Source organism: Jaculus jaculus, chromosome 1 (genome assembly GCF_020740685.1).
Source record: "Jaculus jaculus isolate mJacJac1 chromosome 1, mJacJac1.mat.Y.cur, whole genome shotgun sequence".
In the NCBI taxonomy this organism is placed as follows: domain Eukaryota; kingdom Metazoa; phylum Chordata; class Mammalia; order Rodentia; family Dipodidae; genus Jaculus; species Jaculus jaculus.
This window is the reverse complement of record NC_059102.1, coordinates 296683951-296700622: the sequence shown is the minus strand read 5'-3', so window position 1 is coordinate 296700622 and position 16672 is coordinate 296683951.

Below are 16672 nucleotides of genomic sequence, written 5' to 3'. Positions count from 1 at the left end.
AAAATTAGGCTTCTCTAAGTGAACTGGGACACCGAGATAAATGGCAGAGGCAATGAGAATGATTGATGGAGTTTCAAGTCTGAAATCACTTGGGGAAGCAGGTGTGGGTACAGAGGAAACCAAAGTTTACAATGACCATCTCACTTAAACCCAGGCTCATGAGAGCTCAAGACGCAGTTGGTCTAAACTCCTGTTCAGTGAACGACGGACAGAATCTTAGAGAGTTCAAATAATGCCCAAGGGAATGAAGTAAGCATGTGATGGAGACAGGACTTGGAGTCTGTGACCCCAGACGCGACATCTGGGGTTCTAACAGGCCTCTGCTAAGAGAGCAGAATCCCTTGAAGAAGGAAAGCCTTTTTACGTATGATGTGGACTGAGTACTTTGTAATGAAGGTGAATTTGCAACAGGAAATTCTCTTCATTAAGCTTTTGTAGCTATAGCCTCTGTGTTGTGATTCGAAGGGTGCTGGAAAAATCTTCCCAACTTGCTCATTGCATTGCCTTGGAGTTTCACTATAGGAGAATAATTCATTTGAGTAGCATTGGCAATGGCAATGGCAATGGCAATCCTAGGAATGAAAATGTGGAGAGCCCCATGTTAAACCAACTGTGTTGGAGAAATGGCTTAGTGGTTAAGGTTTGCCTCCAAGGCCTAATGACCTAGCTTTGATTCCCCAGTACCCACGTAAAGCCAGATGCACAAGGTGGCATATGCAGATGCAATTCATTTGCAGTGGTTGGAGGCCATGACATCCCATTCTCTATGTTTCTTTGCTTGCAAATAAATAAATTAAAAAATTAAAAAATCTTTACACCTGTGTTTTTTAAAAAAATATTTTATTTATTTATTTACTTACTTACTTATTTATTTATTTATTTATGAGAGAGAGAGAGAGAGAGAGGCAGAGAGATAGAATGGGTGCTCAAGGGCCACCAGCAGCTATAAACAAACTCCAGACACATGCAACACCTTGTGCATCCAGCTAATTTGGGTCCTGGACAATGGAACCTGGGTCTTTTGGCTTTGCAGGCAAGTGCCTTAACTACTAAGCCATCTTCCCTGTGTGTTTAAAAAAAAAAACTATTTTAAGCCGGGCATGGTGGTGCACGCCTTTAATCCCAGCACTCTGGAGGCAGAGATAGGAGGATTGCCATGAGTTCAAGGCCACACTGAGATGACAGAGTTAATTCCAGGTCAGCCTGGACCAGAGTGAGACCCTACCTCGAAAAACCAAAAAAATAACAACAAAAAAAAACCAAAAAAAAAAACCCCCAAACCAAAAACCTATTTTATTTATTTATTTGACTTGGGGAGGGGGAGGAGAAACAGAATGGGCATGCCAGGGCCTCCAGCCACTGCAAACAAACTCTAGATACATGTACCACCTTGTGCATCTGGCTTATGTGGGTACTGGGGAATTGAACCTGGGTCTTTAGGTTTCACAGGCAAGTGTCTAAATCACTAAGATATCTCTCCAGCCCCTACCTGTATTTTAAAGGACCCCTCACTCTTCCATATAACTGGCCATGAGGACCTGCTCAGCCTGCCTCTGATACGCCCGAGTCTCTCAGGCACACCTGCCTCCCCTGGTCTCACCTGGCCTTTTTACACTGCTCTTGGCTGTGGGTCTTCACTGCTTAGTTAAACTTGAGGACAGTGACCAAACCAGAGTTTTAAATATGAATCTGCAAATGTGTATCTTCTCTGAAAAATCCCTGAGGTTGCCTTGAGGAAAAGAGTATTTTCTGTGCAAGTCTTACCCCTCTCTCCAGCTCTAACTCTCTTTCTAGCCTTTTCCCTTTACCTTCCTCCATCACCCTCTTCCACCTGACATTTTAAAAAAAGAATATATATATATATATAAGTGTATATATATATATACTTATTTATTTATGAGAGAGACACACACACACACACACACACACACAGAGAGAGAGAGAGAGAGAGAGAAAGAGAGAGAGAGAGAGAGAGAGAGAGGGAATGGGCATACCAGGGCTTCCAGCCACTGCGTAACCAACTCCAGATGCATGCGCCACCTTGTGCATCTGGCTTACGTGGGTCCTGGAGAATCAAACCTGGATCCTTTGGCTTTGCAGGCAAATGTCTTAACTTCTAAGCCATTTCTCCAGCCCTTCCACCTGTCTTTTGGCCTTGTTTTTGCTATTTTATATGTTTCTTCATGTTATGTTTTTGTTAAGAAAGCCCTTCCCCATTAGCAACAGCAGACCCTCCCTCAGTGAAGCCATCCTTGATTCTTACCTGCAACACCCAAGGCAGAGGTAAGGTTTTATATCTTGGTGTCCCTTGCTAAGCCTGGAGACTTGACTGTATGAATGAATGATTAGCCAAAGCCAGCTGATAAATGGGCAGTAGTTCAGTTGAAAGGCATACAAAGCAAACAGGCTGCATTTTCAAATGTTGTGGTGGGCATGGAATGTGTGTGTGTGCGCACGCACGTGTGTGTGTGCATGTGTGTGCACAAGTAGGATATGCTTGGTTTGTTAGGATAAGTAATTTTGGTGGCTCTTGAGCTTATACAAGCAGACTAGTTTCAGAACATTGCTATGGAGATGAATGAGGACTCAGACAGCAGGATCCCACTTAGGCACTAACAGATCTTACAGAAAATGGGCTCACACACACCTTTCTTGTAAAAAAAAAAAAAAATCTCCAGCTAACGAGAAGAGTGCTTCAAGATAGATTAGAACCTTACGCCCTCAATGACCAAAAAGCCCCTGAAAGGAAGAAAAGAAGTAGTGGGTCAGGAAGGACGTGAGTTTTTAGTGATAGACCCAAAGACAGCACAAAATGAGGGTTGCTGGATCCCTGACAGGGCGCTTGAGAGCATTTTAAAGTCAGGATGTTTCATATAGGCACAGCTCCTGACTCGCAATGCTTCGACAAGGTTTTAGCATTTTGACTTTTTTAAACTTTTAATTCACAATGCCAGCAATCCCTCGGTGGAGTGGGCACAGGGAGGCGGGAGATGATGGTACCAACACAAGATGTGTCCATACCAAGTTTGTACTCAATAAAAAACCTTTTAGTTCATAATACATAGACACAATGTACCCTGCTTATAATCTTCTCTCATCACTGCCCTGTGCCTCCCTCCTGCAGCCCTCTCCACTGAATCCCCTCTTGTTCCCAACTGGTCTCTCTTCTATTTTGGCATCATGTTTGAGCCATCTTCCATCATCCAACATTATGCAGGTGATGACAGCCACTCTGAGGTCATGAATGCGCCGGCCACTTTGTGCTCATTATTACTGAGGTACCATTGGTTTTAGACCCTTTCAGTGGACAAATCTACGAAACATATGTGCTTATACACAGAAAGTCACAAATGCACACATGTATAACTATTTCTAAATCTTTACATGTTAAAAAACAATAAGCAAATGATACTTATATCTTCAGTTACACTCCACTTTCAAGTTTCTTTATAATTTTTTCCTTCATTTTTGCACCTCCTCCTTTTAACAGCAAATCATCTGGCTTTCATTGTCATCTATATGTGTGCTTGTTTTCTTGTATTCTTAGTAACTTATTTATGAAATGTAACAAACCCCCCAATCATATAGACTGCCTTTTTTTTTTTTTTTTGGTTTTCCAAGGTAGGGTCTCACTCTAGCTCAGGCTGACCTGGAATTCACTATGTAGACTCAAGGTGGCCTCAAACTCTTGGCGATCCTCTTACCTCTGCCTCTGGAGTGCTGGAATTGAAGGCATGCACCACTGCCTGGCTTAGACTGTGTCTTTTTATCTCTATTACCCCATCCCCAGGGTGCTACTTCCTTGTGCACCAGCAGGTTCACCATCAGTATGTCTCCATGTGGCATCCTGTCCCCCTGTAAATGTCCCAGAGGGGCCCAGCGCTGCCTTTTCTATGCCTGGAGGGAAGGGAAGGGAAAAGAAAGGAAGAGGCCCTCTTAGCTGGAAGCTAAAATGAAGGAGGGGATGTTATTTCACCTATACCAGCAAGGATTTTGCCAAGCTATAATCAGAAGGTGTAAGGAGAGGTACATGCACATACAAATCAGTAATGGCTATTGACTTAATAAATTGGGTATTTATGTTTAAAATATCACAGATGTCACTGTCTAAAAATCCCATAAGACCCTGGAGATGGGTAAACTAGGAAAGGGCCAAAGACATGTACAAAGGACAATTCAAAACTAAATTCTGTCCTTAAAACAGGACATTTCTCAACATTTTGGGGACAGGGTTAAAAGTAGTTCGTCCTCTGATGTTTAAACCAACAAGAATCAACCTCAAGTGAATGATTTTAGCTGCCTCAGGGTAGAACTATCATGAGAGATGACTTGTCACTGGCCACTGGGTACAGCCTGGAGGTCTTCCAACTCTCCGTGGAGGTGGCTGAAGAGCCTTCCAAAGTCCATGTACTCTTCTGACTACCTACGTTAATGTTTGCTTTTTCCTCTCGCACAGTTTTCCCTTTGGTGTTGTCTGTCAGTCTACTAAGCACCAGGGGATATACCAAGGAAGAAAACATGGTCCTCATAATGAGAAGTGCATACTCAGGGGGAGCAAGAGCAGAGACCAGGCCACGTCAGTACATAGGTGAAGTGCTAAGAGGGGGTGAGTGTATACCTGACTTGGTAGAGCATTATGGAAGGTGTGCCAGCAGAGGTAACATCTAAGCTGAGATGGGCAGGGCCAGTGGGAGTTAGCTGAAAGAAGGGAGTGGAGAGAATATGATAGGATGGGTGGCCACATATTCCGAAGTCTGGAAAGAGAGGTGAGAGACCATGAACACTCTGAGTGGCAGGTGACTCGGAGTGCCTGGAATGCCGAGTTTGAGGGGGTAGGAGACTGGAGAGTCAAGCAGAGCCTGGCTCATCTGAGGTCTTAGAAGCCATGTTTAGGCATTTGGACTTCATCCTAGGGAATGTGAGATATCAAGTTGTTGGGCAGACGTGTAATATGATCACAATTCCATTTTAGAAAACTGTGTACAGCAAGTTAGTCAAACTGGAAGTTAAGAGCGTGGTTATCACAAGAGCACTCTCATTTCAGACACTAGCCCCATGTTCAGGGGTTCTTAGGGTCATGTTCTCTTTAGGAAAGCTGGTTACAAATTCGAGGTTCCCAGAACTACATTCCGGTTTGAATAATGCACAAGAGCAACTCATAGAAAAAGAAGATGGTTACCTATGATTAGTTTTATTATAGTGAAATGATATAAATGTGAACCAATTAGAAGGAAGAAATACATACGATTTCAAAAGCAAAGCACCCATCCATGCCTTTGTTCACCAGGGCTGTGTGACAGTGTCCTCCAGGGAAAATCACTTAAGCCTCAGGGCCATAGTGTTTATTGAGGCTTCTGTAGCCACGCATCCATGATGGTATTGTTGTCCCTATGGCCAAACTCAGTTTCCAGGTCCCTTGATCTTCCCAGGGGTCAGGTTGATATCATTTGGCTCAAAGCCTCAACCCTCACAGTGGTTTGAATTAGGTGTCCCCTAAAAACTCATATGCTCTGAATGCCAGGTCCCCAGCTGATGGCAATTTGGTAGTTGGAGCCTTGCTGGAGGTTTGTTTTGGGGAGTGTGCTTATGGGTGCTATAGCCAGCTTCCCCTTGCCAGTGCTTGGCACACTCTCCTGTTCCTATTGTCTATCTGATGTTGGCCAGGAGGTGATGTCCACCCTCTGCTCTTGCCATCACCTTCCTCTGCCATCATGAAGCTTCCCCCTTGAGTCTGTAAGCCAAAATAAACTTTTTCTTCCCCCAAGCTACTTTTGTTGGGGCGCACTGTGCCAGCAGCCCAAAGCTAAACAGAGCAACCCTCTCATCATCTGAGTTAGTCTTCTTGGCCAGCCCCCATTCCTAGTCATCTCTCTATAATGCAGGGGTTCACAATGGGTAACAAAGGCACCCGCCATCACTCAGGGCATTGCCAGGGTTTAGCGAGCCTCCCAGGAGCCCCACAAAGGTCAGCTTCTTGCTTCACACAGTGGTTTGATAAGTAAAATGGATGGGAGAAGTCCAGGGCAGGGAGCACAAATGGATGTTGCAGAAAGTGCACTTGAAGACCTCAACTAAGGAGGTGGCCGGCGTGGGGAGAAGTGTCAGGATTGCGAATGCGTTAAAGATACAACATCAGTTAGTGGCTGACTGTCAGGTCTCAGTGACCCTGTCCTGGTCCTTGAGAGGAAGATGTATGGCTCTCTCCCTTCTTCCCTCCTCCTTCTCCTCCTTCCCTTCCTTCTTCTTCTTTCTCCCTTCCTGCTTTCCCCCATCTCTTTTATCTCTCTCCAAGGACTCACGATGTAGACCAAGCTAAGCTTGAATTCTCTATGCAGGAGCCCAGTCAGGCCTTGAACGGACTGTCCTGCCTCAGCCTCCCAGATAGTGAGATGACAAGTCTATGTCACTATGCCAAGCTCAGTTCTGGGTCCCAACTCCTTCTGTGATTAGACTTTGGTCACTAGTCTGAGCTGGGATTCATTCCAGGCCACTGGGCTGTGATTCCCACTGGTTTTAAGAATATGAGCTGGTACTCAGTAATGCTGGTTGATGCCTGCAGCATGGTGATGCTTGAGCCCAGGTGGCACTGATGCTGGATGGGCTCCGGGCATGGCACAGAATGGTTATGGGCAGTATCTTGGTGATGATGTTGCCAGACCCAGGTGCATCCCAAGGACTCCTCCAGCATTACCCAGCAGGTGATATTTGTTATGTCACAAAATCCACACGTAATTGACTTAAAATTGAGGATCAATATTACTACTGGAATCTCACTTTTTTAACTTATTTTTTGACAACTTCCATAACTATAAATAATATCCCATGGTAATGCCCTCCCTCTCCCCACTTTACCCTTTGAAACTCCACTCTCCGTCATATCCCTTCCCCCTCCCAATCAGTTCTCTCTTTCATTTTGATGTCATGATCTTTTCCTCCTATTATGAGGGTCTTGTGTAGGTAGTGTCAGGCACTATGAGGTCATGGATATCCAGACCATTTGGGGCCTGGGGGAGCGTGTTGTAAGGAGTCTTACCCTTCCTTTGGCTCTTACATTCCACCACCTCTTCTGCAATGGACCCTGAGCCTTGGAAGGTATGATTGACATTCACTTCTTCCCTGTGGCTGCTCCAGTCTGCAGATTCCAGTGGGAACTCTCTCTCACCTGCACTTTCTCCCTGCATGGATTACATCTCTTTGCTGTGGAGGCTTTCTAGTCCCAGATCTGCATTTTACTTCCTCAACTAGACTGTAATCTCTTTTCAGAGCAGAGACTTTCATTTAAAAAAAAAATTCCATTTTTGACTCATAACACTGTGTCTGTTTGCACACAGCACTTGCTAAAAGGGATCAATTGCTCTATTTTATATATTTTTGTCTCCTAAAAATTGTCCCAGTCACGAGCTGAACTTAACCTACATGAGGTTGTTACTACTTCGTAGTATCAGTGTGTTTATTCATTTATCTGTTTACCTAGCAGCCAGGCCATGACTCACACCTCGGGAGGAGGACTGCTGCCTTATAAGGAGGCGCTGCAGAGCCTACCAACTCCAGGAGCCTGTCACCTCTCAAAGCATTTTTGGAACTCTGATTTACATCAGCACCGGAGTCAGGCTAGCAAAACTTCACACCTCTCAGGAGGCAGTATTTTTGGAAGCAGTGAAAGGCATCTTGGCCAAGTTTGGTGGGTGTGGTCACTGGGGTGGGGGCTGAATGTGGGGGGGAATGTTTGGCATGGTGACATCAGTTAATTTTCACTTATTGGGCATTTCTAGTGTGTCGGGAGCTTTACGTTCACTGTCTTAGTTTGAATCCTGTCTCTGAGGTAGGTTCTATTATCATTTCATTTTATAGACAAGGAACCCTGAGGCACAGCGTGCAACATACACACACTGTGCAGCAATGGCATTGCTTTCCCTCACTGCTGAGCTCGTGCCAGTAAAGCAAAGGGGAGTTATCTGAGTGGTCTTCTGCACCTGGCAGGATGATGGGCATGGATGCTTACCTGAGGACCACAGAGCCAAGAACAATAGCATTTGAATGGGGGTATGAGGGATGCAGAAAACTGGTCAGACCTTGTGGCCTAGGCAAGTTCAGGCATCAAAGAGTTCCCTTGGGAGAGACCCAAGGAGGGAGATAGAACTGCCCCATGTTTGGGGACCTATGCTGAGATGGTCACTAAACTCTAACAAAGGAATATATTTTTATGCCCACCCAATTATACTTTCTTGAAGTTATAGTTGTATTTGTTAAGAGTTCAAGTTTGTTGTAGAAAGCAATGGAGAATTATATTGAAAAGTTATGTATGCATGTCCCTTTCCTCCTCCAGGTCTCAGGGTTTGCTGAGACAAGGCCACTAAGCTGATCAGAGCATGTGGGGTTATTTATAAAGCTCTCTCCTTCCTCCCACACACTCTCCTCTGTGCTTGGCTAGGGAGAGGCCTTCAGCCAGGACATTCCCTTGCAGCCTACCCTGGTTGCTATATAAAGCATGCCCTTTCTGTGGCTGGATCAGGACCTTATCTTTTTGCAGCAGTACTCTGACAGTCTGTCCCATTGGCAGGTGCTCTAAAATCTACTCTGCCTGCTGCTGCCTGGCCCTTCAGCCCCCTTGTGGTCCTCTTGTCTGCTTCCTACTGAAACTTGGCTCACACTGCTTACTGAAACCTCAAATATAGGAAGTTGCTTGCTTATTTCATTAGAGGACAGGTGCCAAACAGCTCAGATGAACTTAATGGGCTTGGCATGGGCGACAAGTGTGTCCAGCACATGCAGGCTCCATGGTCAGCAGTGATGGACCGAGCCAGCCCATGATGTCCTCCTTCTGAAGCAGCTGTGCCACCCCCTGCTCTGCCAGTCCCTGCGCCCATTTCCCTTCCCTTTCTCTTCATTAGCACTTGGCTCAGAGTCTTCTTTACCCATACGGCTTCTACAGGCAAAAGGCCTTACATGGCTAGTGGCCTACTGCGCCTCAGTTCCAGAATCCTGGGCTGCATTTCTATTCTTTGAGGATCGACCAGAACAGATGTACTTACTTTGCCTGGAAAATTCAGTTTTGCCAAGGGAGGCAGAACCATGTTATTACTGCAAATTGGGGCCCAGGAGAGATGAGAGAGAAGCAAAGATGCATTTTGGGAAGAGCACAGGCTTTAAATCAGACAGAGCCCATGTGAAATGCTAGCTCCTCACTGAAGGGGAAGTGAGATCTTCAGCAGGTTATGTAAGACCTTTGAGGCTTAGTTTTCTTATCTTTACAATAGAGAATGATGCAAAAATTAAGGTGATATATGTGTGTGTGTGTGTGTGTGTGTGTGTATATATATATATTACTGAAAACATGTATTAGATAGTACTGTGTAATGATCATAATAATTGTCACTAATATTACTTGTGGCCATTTGGATAGGAGAGAGGTGGTGGCTTCTCTATTTTAGATTCAAGACTCAGTAGCATTCTTAATATTAATTAATAAAAACAACAACCACCACCAGAAAACACATACCCAACTAGGTAGATAAGCTGTTTCCTGGGGGCTGGAGAGATGGCTTAGCATTTAAGCACTTGCCTGTGAAACCTAAGGACCACAGTTTGAGGCTTGATTCCCCAGGACCCACGTAAGCCAGATGCACAAGGGGGCACATGCGTCTGGAGTTCTTTTGCAGTGGCTGGAGGCCCTGGTGTGCCCATTCTTCCTCACTCTCTCTCTCTTTCTCTGCTTCTCTCAAATAAATAAAAATAAACAAAAAAAATTTAAAGAAAGAACCTGTTTCTATTTGCATCTTAATGAGTATTGAGAAAAATCTTTCAAAGAGACTTCTGGGCTTTGAAGCAGGCCTAGACCACCTTTGTGCTGGTCTCATGAGAAACAGATCAACCTCATATGAAAAGCCAAGTCTCTGTACTTACTGCTTGGTCAAAACTTAGTAGCACAATAATTCGACTATAAGTCATAAGACTCTTTCAAGATGGAGTGATTATAAAACAACACAAATGGAGATGTTACCTTATTAGAATTTATGAAGTACAGTTACTGCCCAGAGAAAAATGCCTAGTGGAATGGTTCATTTCATGTCAATTTGATTGGTCCATGAGGTCCCCAGTTGGATGTTTCTGCTTATTTCTAGATAAGATCAACATCTGACTGGGTAGATTGAATAAAGTGGGTTGTGTCCTTCATGTGAGTGGGCCTCCTCCCATCTGTTGAAGCCTTGGGTAGAATAAATGACTAGGTAAGGAAAGACTTCTCTTTCTGCTCATCTTTGATCTGGAATGTAGGCCTTTCTGCCTCTGGTTTAGACTTAGACCATTGGTTTGCAAGCCTCCTGGCTGGCCTGGATCCACATCATCAATTCTTTGGCTCACTTAAAGAAAATCTTGGGACATCTTGGTTTCTGTAATTGTATGAATCAATATCCGGTTTGTCCTGTTTTATAATAAATTAATCACAATTGAATAGGAGTAAAAAATAATTAAATAAGCTTCTAATTGAAGTAGTTGTAAAAAAGGCAATAGGTCTTGGAAAGCAGAAGGAAGGAATCAATAACTATTAAAGAAGAAATGAATAAATTAAAGGGAAAATATTTGCTATGATTATAATTTTTATATATAACTTCAATAAAAACTAATAAATTCAAAAATTATTTTTTGAAAAGTATTAAGATTTAGAAATTGGCAGAGACAGATAAGATGTTAAGGAGAAAATAACCACAGCTAGAAGGGATTAAAAGAATCCTTACAGACTATTTAGTGCAACTCTATATCAATGAATTTTGAAACTTGTAAAGATTAACCTTACCCAAAGAGAGGCTGGCTTTTGTCTGGTTCCTGGGAGGTCATGTCTAAGGTCTTGGAATATCCTACCTTGTTAGAGTGTCTCAGTTTTCCTAGGAGCCTTGGGTCGTTGCAGAATAGTGTAACTGTGATTTGTGATGACAGCTTGGGCCACACAGTGCCCACTTGGGAGGTCTGGAGGCGAGAGGGCAGTCAGTTGTGTCTGTGCGCTTGAGCCCTAATAAGAACTCTGGAGATCAACACCCAGCTGAGCTTCTCTGCTGGCAGTGCTGTGGTCATGAACTATTGCTGGAACAGCAGCATTGTCCACTCTTCTCTGGGAGAGAAATGTAAGATACTTGCAAGTGCTCTGTACTCTAGCCTACATGCCTCTTCACTTGCCTAACTTTAGTCTTTATCCTTACATTGTAATAAACCATAACCATAATTATAACAGCTTCCAGCAAGTTCTGTGAGTCCTAGCAAGTGACTAAACCTTAAGATAGTTTTGAGAACTCACTAATTCACAAAACTTGATTATATTGATTCATTTTTTTATTCAGTATCAGTTTTGACTTAGTTAATTGATAAATTTAGTATAAATCCCCAGAAAATAAATAGTTCATATGAAAGAAGAGGAGGAGGAGGAAAAGAGAGAGAGAACCTAGCCCTCCAGTGCACAATGCATATTATAAAGCTACAATAATTCAAATAGTGTAGGACACCTTGGAATTGGAACAAAGCAGGAAGTCCAGAAATAGATCAGAACTTATTGGGACTCTAGTTTATGATAATAATGGCATTTCAAATCATTGGGGGAAATGATGCATTATTCAATAAATGGTGTTGAGATGAGTGGGTGGCCATCTGGAAAAGCTAAGTTGGATCTATACCTTACTTCTGATCGCAAAATACATACCACAAGCAACCAGTGATTTAAATTTTTTTAAATGCTGAAAGAAATGATGGGAGATTTAAAAGTCATCTAATGAACATGGTGGAATAGAGAAGAACTTTCAAAGTGTGACAGTAAATGCAAAAAACTATAAAGAAAAATAATTACTTCTATTGCATTACACATTCTGCATGAAAAAACTAACAAGAACAAATTTAAAGGAATAATGTCAAGCCAGGAAAATATGTGACTATTCTTGATAATAAAGACCTCTTACTAATAAGAAAAATGTCCTACTCTACGATAAGAAAATGGGCAAAAATATGAACAGAAAAAAGGAACACAGACATTTTCTAAACATATAAAAGCTTCTCACATTACATATAGTAAGAGAACTTTTAAAATAAAACTAGAGAGAGAGAGAGAGAGAGAGAGAGAAAGAGAGAGAAAGAGATAGCATTTACTGTTTTTTACCTACCAGACTGACAAAAAAAAATTTTTAGGCACTCTGTTGAAGGTATGGGAAGAAGAACACTTTTGTTACTGGTGGGGCATTAAACATGTGCAACCTCTACGGATGCAAAAAATTATAGGTGCACGTTCCTCATGATCACATTCTACTTTGAAGAATTTATATCCTAATTGCTTTTGGACAAAATGAAGCATTCATGACATTATTCATTGTAGCATTGCTTGAAAGAATAAAAGATTGGAAACCACCTAAATGTGCATCAAAAGAGACTGGCTAAATACACTGTAGTATACTGAGCAATAGCATGCTGTGCGGCATTGGTGTGTTGTTTCTGTGGAACGGAAAGAACATAGAGTCCAGTGAGAGCTAACGTGTACTGCACCTTACTCCATTCCTCTGAGGTAGGCACTGTGATTCTCTGTCCTGTTCTGCAGATGTCACGAGGGCACAGGGGAGGTTGACTGTCATGCGCTGACAGGCAGTAGGGGTACTGAACTCAGACTGTTCCAGAATCACCATGCCAGGTGTCTCCGCATACACACACTTGCCTATTGGCTTGTATAGTGGTGATGGTTACTTTTGATTGCCAACGTGAGTGGACCGAGAAGCACCTCCAAGTAATGCATGTCTGTGGGTGTGTCTGTGAGGATGTTTCTAGGGAAGATGAACTAAGAGGGAAGACTTGTCCTGAAAGCGGGGGGCGTCATCCCAAAGGCTGAGGTCCTGATTGAATCCAAGGGGGGGAGGAGAAAGGCCAGGTGAGAGGGCGTTCTCTCTGCTTCCTGGCTGTCATGAAGCGAGGAGCTTTGTTCTGCCATGGGACTGGTACCTCTGAGGCCGTGAGTCAAAATGAATCCTTTCCTCTGTTCTGCTCAGGCAGAGAAGTCTGACTAACACGATATTCATGATTAGCTCTGGTGGGGGGAGGTCTCAGGAAAAGGATTGCAAGGGGATATTTCACTCTATTCCCTTTTAGGCATTTAGATGACTGGGCCATTTTTTAAAAATGAATTTAAAGTGTTAATTTTATACCTGAAGCAGGTTCCAGTGGATGGAGGTATATTTTGTAGGATCCAGGTTCTCCGAGGCAGTTAGGAAATTCTAGCCTGGGAATGGGATATGGTGGTGGAGTCCTGTAATCCAGTGCTCTGGAGGCTGAGGCAGGGTTGTGAGTTACAGGCCATTCTGGGTTTTATAACGAGGACCTATCTTAAATAGGCCCAAAACAAACAAACATTGAATGGGTTTCAAGGACTGAGCGGCTCTGCCTGCCGTGCTGGGTTAGGCATCACTGAGACAGTCTCATGAGCTCCCCTAAGGGCGCTGGGAAGAGGCAGGCAGGATGCTGGGATCTTACTTGTTGGGAGCATAGCACAGCCCACCGTTCCTCCTGCTGACTCAGGCTCCAGGACAAGGAAGCCAGCCCCAAGCTGGACCCCCCCGGGCCGTGCTTCTACTGCGATCTGAGGCACTTCCCATCATGTCCCAAAGCCCAGGCTTTCAGTGCCCCTGTGGGGACTTCCTCCACACCCCTCAGGACAGGGGACAGGGCTGGGTCTGCTTCTGGTGGTGCAGATAGTGGCTTCCTGTCCAGCAAATCTTTCCTTGGAAGCAGTGTGCGGAGACAGACGTTCAGGGCTTTAAAGCGCTTGGCCTTGCCCTTGGCTCCCGCTAAGAGGCCTACACAGCGCACTGGGGACTCGCCCACAGTCACGGGCGGGGGGGGGGGGGGGTTGGTGGTGGTGGCTGTGGGACCCGAGACCCTGCGTGTTTCCCTTTCCCTCGGAGTCCCCCTCTCTACTCTTCACTTTCCTTACTTGCCTGGGCACAGCTTGCCCCCACCTTGTGGTGAGTCGGTGTCAGCTGTCCAGAGGCCACTCTGGTGGCATGCCTGCCAGCCCGTACCACACCATGCCCAACCTCACCAGCAGCAGTGACCGGGAGCCCCGCAGCGAGCGCGAGCTCGCGCACACACCCACAACCTGTGCCGCTTTGGTAACTGCAGCAAGCACGAAGCGCGCAGCGCCCACACCTGCACCCACAGCCCCCGCAGCACCTGCCCAGTGTGGGTTATGCCGTCGCTTGGGGTCCTGAGCAGGAGCCTCCGATCAGCGGAGTCAGAGGCCTCACAGTGTGGGCAGCTCCCGAGGACTGACGCTGAAGTGGGGCGAGGCGCGGGACAGCGTGGTCCCGGGGAGGACTTCATGTGCATTTGGCTGCAAGCCTGAGAGGCAGGGCCAGTATCCTCCTCTCCCCTATCCAGTGGCTGCTCGAGATGTTCATGGCTGCCCTTTGAACACAAATGAACCCTTTGTGGGTAAAAGGTGGGGTCCTGAGTGGTGGGGCACTTCCCTGTGTCCCAGTGCTCCTCATACCGGGGAGAAGACCTGGGTCTTCTGAAAGCCGCTTTTCCAAAGGGGAACAGCAGTGTCGAGCACCCACTCCAGTATGGTACCCACGGCCGCCGTGGAAAAGGCCTGCTCTGCGCCGTGCTGGCTATAGGGTCAACTGATCCAAAGACAGGGTTCCCGTGCAGAGAGACTGCTGGCCCGTGGGAGTGTGGGGACATGGGACTTGGGCAGGATGAGGAGGCCGAGCTGACTGGCACCTCTGCAAAGGTCCCTTTCCTTCTAGATGCCTCCTCTCCCATCTTCCTGTCCGTGACAGCCGACCTCTGTTAATGTGGTCACAGCTGTCTGACAAGTCTTTTGTCCTGGGAGCTCCTGGAAGGCCGCCGGAAGACCCTCCTCAGCCTTGTTCCTCTGCCCTCAGCACAGACTGAGGCATTTAGCAGTTACCCCAACAATGAGTGGGACAGGCCCACAGATCTTGGCTGCTCAATGCCCTGTGATTCCAGGAGGATTTCTGAGCAGCAGCCATCAGCAGGCGGGTCCCCAGGCTTGTGAGGTCCCTTGAGCCCCCTTCCTTTCCTTCCTTGCTCAGGCAGCACTAGTTCCTCGGTGCTTACTAAGTCACAGTGGGTGAGTTTGTGACACACAGCACTCACTTATGGTTCTTTGACTTTCAGCTTCTAATGAATAACCCAAGATGGAGTGAAGAGGGAAAGAGAAACAAAACGGATACGTGATGTGGGTTTTCCTCACTCTCCGAGAGCTCTGTGGACCTAGATGGTGAGTGTGAGTGGTGGTGCTGCATGGGTACACGAGGGACACACACACACACACACACACACACACACACACACACACACACACACACACACGGGTGCTAGGGAGCAGGTAGGGGTCAGAGTTTTCAGTTTGAAACTAGTTATCACAGGAGAGGAGCAAACTGGCGACCTCATACAGCGTGTGGAGTGGGAGGCCCAGCTCCGGAGCCATCACAGCTGGGGAGGGGAAGGGTGAGCTGAGGCTACAGGAGGCCCGGAGATTCTGCAGAGGAGGTTCAGCTTTACGTAACAAGCCACAGGGAGTCACGAACACAGGAAGATGATTCAGCCAACACATGGTGGCTCAGGGAGACAATTCCATTTTCTGGAAGGAGGTCTTGGGTGTGGGGGGGGGGGAGGGATTGCAAACTCAGGTGTTAGCCTGCAAAATGCATAGCCAAGATGCTTCGCTGGCAGGATTTGGGAAGGCTGTGGGGGTTGGAGGCAGCTGCTCAAGTAAAATGCATGGGCGAGGAAGAGGTGGTTAGGAGTTAGGGGGGACATGGAGGATGGAGAGGTGGGGGCAAGAGAGAGCAGGGCAGGGAGAAGCAGTACTCTTCGCCTCCAAGGGCATAAGGTCCAACAGTAAACTTACTTCATCCAGGTCATTTCCATGTAAGGCTGTCCAGGTGAGACGTGAAGGGTCTCATCTTGTGCCAGGCTGCTGGCCCCATCACTGTCGAGAGATGCAAAGTGTCCTCCCTTCCCCCTACTCAGGAGGGTCCTCAGCCTTGCTGATAAGTAAATGTGCTTCCCCTTTTCTGATTTCAGAGAAGAGCTACACTTTTCCTCTAAGAAAAGGGGAAGTAGTTCCCACAGCAGCCTCTGAGGTTTGCCACAGTCCTGGCCTGGCTGTCCTCTGGCATCCACAGGACCTGTCTCCCAGATCCTGGAGCAACCCGATGAGCTTTCCTTTGTCTCACCAAGTTCTAGGCTAGTACTTTTCAACTGTGACTTAGTGTCACCCAGAGCATTTTAAATAATTTTCTTGCTCAAGCCACAGCCATGATCATTTGAATATGACTCTAAGAGAGAGAGTATGCTTGAAAGCTCCCTGGAAGATTGCAGGCTTGGCAACATGATGTCCAAGTACATGGTTCCCGTAAATGCCTCTGTTTTCGACTGGGCAGGTGTTCTGAGTGTTGTATTCAAAATGAGGCAAGGTCACCCAGGCTTTGGGGAAATGAGTAGGGAAAAGGTCATCACCAGAATGAGATACTTCTGAGTTAGAATGCTGTTCATCCCCTCCTGTCAGGAAGCTGTTGGTACCTGGCCCAGACTCGAGAATCCCATGGGCACCTGTCTTTGCTTCATTGCCTCGAGCACAGACCCAGGCTATTGTGCACATGTTCTGGCTTGGACTGTATAC